The sequence below is a fragment of the Schistocerca nitens genome, chromosome 7 (assembly GCF_023898315.1).
Source record: "Schistocerca nitens isolate TAMUIC-IGC-003100 chromosome 7, iqSchNite1.1, whole genome shotgun sequence".
NCBI classification, from domain to species: domain Eukaryota; kingdom Metazoa; phylum Arthropoda; class Insecta; order Orthoptera; family Acrididae; genus Schistocerca; species Schistocerca nitens.
In genome coordinates this window covers 607,016,312-607,022,311 of record NC_064620.1, presented here as the reverse complement: position 1 = coordinate 607,022,311, position 6,000 = coordinate 607,016,312, and positions in this window count along the sequence as shown.

Genomic DNA, 6,000 nt, shown 5'->3' with positions numbered 1-6,000 from the left:
TGCTGCCACCACTAATAAAGTTAATAACAATAAGAAACGGTAATCATAACAGCGCTGACATTGGTGATAGTGGCAGATATAAAAAGAATGTGTAGGTGTACAGAATAGAGGTTTTTCGATACAGCGAGTTATGGGGAAAAGAAATTTAAGTATGTTTGGCCCCAACGAGTGCGTTCAGGGACAGTCGTAGCCATTATTTATGCTTCAGTAGATATATCACTAGCTCTATTTTGAAGTTGTAAATGTTATTCAGTTATCAAGTATAGTGCAGGAGGTTATGCCAGAGTCGTGTTCCTGCTTCTGAGAAGGACTTCGTGAAAGTGGCTCAACCATGGAGTGGTGTAGAAAGGATTTTTCTCTGATAGGTGTGGGTATATCTGCCAAATTGTTGAGACAAGAACGTTAAAGTTCAGGAGAAACATGAAGGACAGTATACCTTGGTAAGACAGTAGAGACTCCAAAGGGTATGGAAAGTATCTGCACCAGTCTGCACGCAATTGTTATAGGTATGTATATGATGATGAAATATGATCTAAGAGTCAGACACCACAGATACGAGGAACACAAACATTCATAATCAGGTAACGGTACCGTGAGTTTTCCTGAGGAAGATCTTGCAGGGTAACTTCACTGTTATCAGTGATTGGAAGTATGCAGTATGTGTTCGCAGAAATTTCTTTTCCAGGTCAACAGGAGAGAACCTTTTATGGTATATTTTTGTAGGATATGGACAGATGCTGATGCCGTCTTGAACAGAGCATTTACGTGCTCAGATCAATTTCCATTTTCATCTGTTATTTCTTCTAGAACATATGATGAGGTACAGAAGTTGATATTTGTCCCGTTTAGGATTGAAGGCGTTATGGATTCCCTATAATTCTGGCTAATGAGGCTAGAACAACCAGTCAGTACCGCTGAGATTTTGGGTAGGTTGCCTTTTAACCCGACAGACTGTCCCCATTTTGGTATCGCACAAAGGTCGGTATTGACATTTTCGATAGCTGTTTTCACGCCTATTGGGTATTTTCAGCAGGTCAAGACTGATCACACATCATTGGCATTCAATGAACAGATTATAGAAACTAATACAGAACTGTAGGACCTGTCTAAAACTGTGTAAGTAGGCTGTTTAGGTTTTTTTATTGGTAACGCCACCTCTGTATGAAAATCACTGGCTGTGCTGTCTCTGTATGAAAATCACTGGCTGTGCTGTGTGCAGTCTGTGGCTGCTTTGCATTGTTGTAATACTCGCCATTGTAGTGTTAGGCAGCTGGCTGTGAACAGCGCGTAGCGTTGCGCAGTTGGAGGTGAGCCGCCAGCAGTGGTGGATGTGGGGAGAGAGATGGCGGAGTTTTGAAATTTGTCATGAACTGCTCTATATATATATATATATATATATATATATATATATATATATATATATATATATATATATATATATATGATATGATATGATATCAAGGTAAATACATTGTTTGTTCTCTATTAATATCTTTCATTTGCTAACTATCCCTATCAGTAGTTAGTGCCTTCCATAGTTTGAATCTTTTATTTAGCTGGCAGTAGTGGCGCTAGCTGTATTGCAGTAGTGGGAGTAACCAAGATTTTTGTGAGGTAAGCGATTTGTGAAAAGTACAGGTTAATGTTAGTCAGGGCCATTCTCTTGTAGAGATTATTGAAAGTCAGATTGCGTTGCGCTAAAAATATTGTGCGTCAGTTTAAGCACAGTAGTGTACTATTATGGAAAGGGGACGTTTCAACCGCCTGCCTCCTTTGACTCTTCATCGTACCCAACATGATACATTGCTGGCGATGCGACATGTATCAGCGGTACCATTACACTGCATTCGGCGAGAGATTTAGTCTGCTAAGTTGGGAAAGTAAAATGTCGGCAATGTCAAATGCTTTGCTGAAGTCCGAGCACCACATGATAGTTGCCTCTTGTGCATCCATGTCAAGCTTCTGGTCTTATTGTATGTTAACTTTATTAAAGCAGATAATGTGCTTCGATGTTTACGGAAGCATGATTGTTATTCCTCTAGTAGGTTGTCTGCAGTTAGGTAACTTGTTACCTGGCGTCATAATGTTTATTCTAAGACCTTCGGCACCGCAAGAAGAATTCAAATAGGTCAGTAATGAGAGGGTACTGTTGCAGCGTCCATTTTAGATAGTTCCTTAACTAGTCCATGTTTTCAGGCCGAGACTTATGGTTAAAGAGTGGTCTTGGATACCTCCATCTTCACCTACACCCATACTTCGCAAACCACCGTATTCTGCATGGTGGAAGGTACCTTGTCCACTACTTGTCATGTCCCCTCCTATTCCTGTCGCAAATAGAGCGAGAGGAAAACGACTGCCTAAAAGCCCCCGTACGAACTCTAATTTCTCGCATCTTATCTTCATGGTCCTTATTCGAAATTTACGTTGGCGGTAGTAGAATCGTTCTGCAGTCAACCTCAAATGTCGGTTCTCTAAACTTGTCCAGTAGTATCTTGCTGAAAGAGCATCGTATCCCCTCCAGGGATTAACATTTGAGTTCACGAAGCATCCGCGTAATACTCGTCTGCTGATCGAAGCTATCGATAACAATGCTAGCAGTCCGCCTCTCAATTGCTTCGATGCCTTACTTTAATTTGTCCAGTGCAGGGATACCAAAAAGTCGAACAGCACTAGAGAATGCGTCGCACTGGCTTTCTAAACGCCGCCTCCTACATGGATGATTTACTCTTTCCCATACTTCTCCCAATAAATCGAAGTCGAGCATCCACCTTACCTATTACCAAAATAATGTTTTCATTACATTTCATGTCACTTTACAACATTATGCCTGAATATTCAGTCAAAGTGTCTGGGTGAAGCTGCACCCTACTAATGCTGCATTTGAAGGTTACAAGACTGTCTGTCTTATTCATCCGCATTTACTTACGCTTTTCTTCGTTTAGAGCAAGCTGTCATTAGAAATTTTATCTAAATCATCTTGGATGTTCCCATAGTCATTCAACTAGGATACCTACCCGAACACCACAGTGTCATCGGCAAACAACCGTAAATTGCTGCTCACCCTGTTCGCCGGACCATTTATGTACATGGAGAATAAAAACGTCCCTATCACAGTTCCCAGACACACTCCCGGAGGTACCCTGAACACACGCCGTCGAAAACTCTGTGCTGGGTTCTACTACTTAAAAAGCTTTCAAGCCACTTACATATCTCGAAACCTAACACATATGCTCGAACCTTTAACAGTCTGCAATTGGGCACCAAGACAAATGCTTTCCGGAAACCTAGAAATATGGAATCTGTCGGAAAAAATCATGGTTTGTAGAATATCACGTGAGACACTGTTTTAGTGGCAGCAGTGAGTCAATAGCAAGCTTCATCACTTTGACTTTGGTGCCATCGTGTCCAGTAGACGCTGATCTGATACGCATGACAGCTTTCGTGACAGAATTTTTCGAGCTACAGTCGTTTACCACCATTAAGGAATCAATGGGTTTCTGTTTCGTTGCAGTTCGATTGTGGTTGTTGTCAATGTGAAGTATCAGTTGAGTTCTTCGGCTGCGACAATGAAATCAGCTGCAACTTTAACTTTCCATATACTAAGAGAACGCAAGTTTTTCTCAGGTCAGCTAGTTTATTTCTGTTGTCGGTCAACGTCTGGGCATTCCTGAGTTTTTCCTTTCTCACGGCTTGACTGATTATTACTGTTCTGCTTGTAGACAACATGATTTTCCGGCTTAGGGCATAGTTTTTTATCATGGATGTCTCGAATCTCTCAGACTCATGAGCTGTTTTATTTCTTCAGTTAGGCAACGTGCAGATTTCCTCCTTATTCTTTTGGTCCGTAGGGGAGCACATTTTTGTCATAAACGTAAGTTTCTTAGTAAATCGAGAGGTTTTTCGTTTCCAAGGAAGGAATGGATGATGTCACTCAAACTATTTCTTGCGTCTTACTTGCAAATTGTCCGCCCCCGGTAGCTGAGTGGTAAGTCGGCTCTCAGCCGTGACAGCGTGCGGACGGCCCCGCGCGCCGGCCAGTGCTCCGCTGCAGGCGTTCTTTACTTCCGCGTCGTAGCTTTAAGGTTTGTGTCCGTCCACCGTGAACATGTCGAGCGCTTACCGTCCTGCGACCCTTAACGTTTCCTTCCCAGCTGAACATGCGCGACCTCGTGCACGTGAAGTTGAAACGTTCACACGTGAAGAAGTCGTTTGGATCCTAACCACGTTATCGGAATCCATTTTTCGATCACGAGTAGTGTCGTTCATATTAAAATGACAAACACCGAGGTGTGTGAAGATGTTATTCGCCGCCATGCCAATGGACTTAAGTTCAAATACTCTGATGGTCACGTCGGAGCTGTAACACTTGAACTCGCAGAGTACGGTCAACGCACGATTAGGGTGTTTGAACTACCTTTTGAAGTGCCAAAGGACGAAGTTGTCTCTGCCTTACAACCATACGGTAACGTCATCGGTTACGTAGAGGAAAAATGGCAAACCTTCACGACCTACCATGTACTTAATGGTGTGCGTCAGGTCAAAATCGAACTGAAAAAACATATACCATCATACCTGACAATTGGCGGGGTGCGAGCCATTGTTATGTACGACGGCCATCCCCGAACATGTGCGGGTTGTGGACAAGAAGGCCACGTCAGATCCGCCTGCATGCGACGCCGCCTGATCCAGACGCCGGTCGGCGAGGAAGCGTCCCCAGCGGTAATCACTCAGATCCCTGTCACATTTGCCAAGGTTGCCCAGGGAGGTAGCACCTCTACACAGGGTCTTCCTGCTCCGTTGATGTCGTCTGATCAGGTAGATGCAACCGCTCCTGAGATTCCTTCTGAGGTGCCACAGACGCCAGATCCTGACCTGCCGAATCATCGCAGCACTGTGACTGAAAATGCTACTGAAATGGACGTTGATCCGGGAGTGGTACCTACTTCTGCTTTCCTTCAGACTGGTCCGGAGTCAGACGAAAGCCACCCGCAATCGGACTCTGAACGACCTGTTCGAAAACAAGGGTCGACACGAAAGAGAAAGAAACGTAGCCGTACACCCCCTGATGAATCCATTCTACGGATGGATACCAGGGATGTAGACCCGAAGATGGATGACAAACCGCTCATTGATGACCAAACGTCTGATGCGAAAGACCCGCCACAGGCGACCACTGGCAACGAACACCCCTCCTTACTGGCGCCGTCGCCCCCACAGGTCGACGTTGAAGAGAGCCTATCCGATGGGACGAAAACTACGTCTCCTCTCCACGTGGATGATGTGCACAGCCGATGCCCTATCGCAGTATCAGTCTCCTGGGCAGACGACGTGGAGATCGAAGGGACTGGGGTGGACGGTGCTGATGATGGGGCACCCCCATCGGTTGCGCCCGTGCCCGCGCCCGCAAACTCTCCATAATAGCAGCCTCTTCAGCGGACCGGCAAGATCGACGACCTCTCGCTTCTGAAGAAGAAGCCCCACCTGTGCCTGTGGGACTCCAACACCAGCATTATCGTGTCGCAACGATTAACCTCGCGACCACTCGTGCGCCCCACAAACTAGCGCTGCTCAGCGATGTGATTTATGATGCTGACATAGGAAGTGCATGTCGCCGATTTTTCACCACCACATGGCTTCACGGTGCATCTTTCTCCCGCTTCGGACACCGGTATTGGTGTTGCCATCATCTTACGCGAAGGTCTTCTTGCCGAAGATGTCAAATACCTCCCCAACGGCAGAGGTATGGCCATTACTCTTTTTGGTGTACGCATCGTCAACATTTATGCGCCGTCGGGCTCCAGCTACCGTCGTGAACGCAATGCCTTCTTCGCGAATGAAGTTGAAAGGTGGCTACACTGAGCCACAGCGCCAGAGATCGCGCTAGAGAGTATTGTTCCGCCGACTCCACTGGCAGTTCTTGTCGAGAAGTGGCAGTAGTCAGTTCTTGTCGAGATGTGGCAGTAGTCAGTTCTTGTTGAGAAGTCGTAGTGGACAGTGATT